This window comes from Brassica rapa, chromosome A07, assembly GCF_000309985.2.
Source record: "Brassica rapa cultivar Chiifu-401-42 chromosome A07, CAAS_Brap_v3.01, whole genome shotgun sequence".
Lineage (NCBI taxonomy): Eukaryota > Viridiplantae > Streptophyta > Magnoliopsida > Brassicales > Brassicaceae > Brassica > Brassica rapa.
The window spans coordinates 5,473,012-5,474,795 of NC_024801.2; the positions used below are offsets into that span (position 1 = coordinate 5,473,012).

At 43.1% G+C, this 1,784-nt stretch overlaps 1 non-coding gene across 1 annotated transcript; it reads right to left on the reverse strand.

The window, feature by feature from the left end:
• Nucleotides 1–492: 492 nt before the first annotated feature.
• LOC117126987 lies at nucleotides 493–599 on the reverse strand. The gene has a single exon (XR_004449748.1). It is a non-coding gene; the product is annotated as a small nucleolar RNA R71 (small nucleolar RNA).
• Between the last annotated feature and the right edge of the window lie 1,185 nt (nucleotides 600–1,784).

Below are 1,784 nucleotides of genomic sequence, written 5' to 3' on the forward strand. Positions count from 1 at the left end.
ATGCACCTGAACCTGAAAACATATCTAGAAGAGTAGAAAACATAGATATATATATAGTAAAATAATAATATACCATGGATAAAAATGGGTCAAATCCAAGGTATATCAGCTGGACCGGAGCATCACCAAACGCTTGGAGATTACAACAGACCTGATCGGTTCTACACTAACAGGTATGCGATCCGTCCTCCAGCAATTCAAAGAAAAGACTTTGAACTGAAACCCAAATATTTCTCTCTAGTAAGTCAGCACCCCTTTCATGGTTTTCCTAATGAAAACCCCATAGACCATATCGAAGCACTTGAGGACTTTGTGTCTAACACTAAGGTGCATGGAGTTTCTGAAGACTACCTATTTTGCAAACTCTTCCCGCACTCCCTTGCTGGAGATGCGAGGCACTGGCTGAAACAATTGCAGCCTGGATCTTTGACTTGCTGGAGTGATATCAAAAGTGTCTTTCTCAACAACTTCTTCGATGATACACGAACCGAGGAATTTAGGAATAAGATCTATAATTTTTCTCAAGGCGCTACTGAAGCTTTTAATGCTTCTTGGTTGAGATTCAAAGCCTACCAGCGAGACTGCCCACACCATGGTTTTCACGAAATCCAGCTACTTAATATTTTCTTCAGAGGTCTCCACCGGACATACAAAGCGACTTTGGACGTTGCGAGTCAAGGGAACTTCAAAACCAAGACACCTGAAGAAGCTATAAGGCTCATTGAATATGTGGCTTCTAGCACTAGTGCCAAGAAGACTGATCTCGAGAGGAGGAAGATGCCCGATAATTCGAATGGAGATCGGATATCTGAGGGGAAAGAAACGTCATATTTAGCTCATGGTTTTTTGATTGGAGATGAGCAAGTTCAGTTTACCGAAGAGAGTCAGGCCCTGCTACGTGAAGGAGATGCAGAAGAGCATGTAGACCTCATCGATGAAACTGGCTTTCGCAAACAAAGACTTGCCGATCAGCAACGAAACATGAGCTTCACAAGGACCTACGAGGCAGGACAGACTCATAGGAGCAAGCTGGAATCTATGATTGGTCAAGTTCTAAAACGCCAGCAGAAAATGAGTGTGTTTCTCGATGAAAGATTGGATTCCGTATATTCTGATTTACATGATAAGTTTGAAGATTTGAGTGACCGTGTCAAGAAATTGGATAGACAAGTTGCGCATAACGCTGGGTTTGTCAGAAGGGATGAAGGATTCCTTCCTGGAAAAAGTGACACCAACCCGAGACGTCAAGTTTGCTCTGTGTTACTAAGAAGCAGAAAACGCCTTTCCCCGAGCGCTGAAGAAATCACTTCTGCAGAAAGCTGAAAAGGAAGCGACTAACCTTGATGAAGAAGAGGAGGAGTCGGAAGAAGATGTGGAAATCGATCGACAAGAAGGGAATAATGTCGATCGACCGGCTACGATAAATATCGATCGACAGAATGAAAACAATGTCAATCGACACTCGACTCCTGCCAAGCCGGCGGTAGAGAGAGTGTATAGGACTTTGCCACCCTTTCCCCCCAACAAGACGCAAACTAAGCGAGAACTGGATAAAGCGATCTGCAAGAAAGCATTCGATAAAATCAAGTTGGAAATGCCACTAAGTGATGCCATAAAATTATCATCTTCGATTAAGAAATATGTAAAAGACATGGTATCCAACAGCTTCCCAGCTGCTTAACACAGCATCATGATGGTTTCAGAGGACGTAAGTGCAATAATCCAAAGCGAAACCCCGATCAAGAGACCTGATCCCGGTAGTTTTGTTCTAGATTGCAACATAC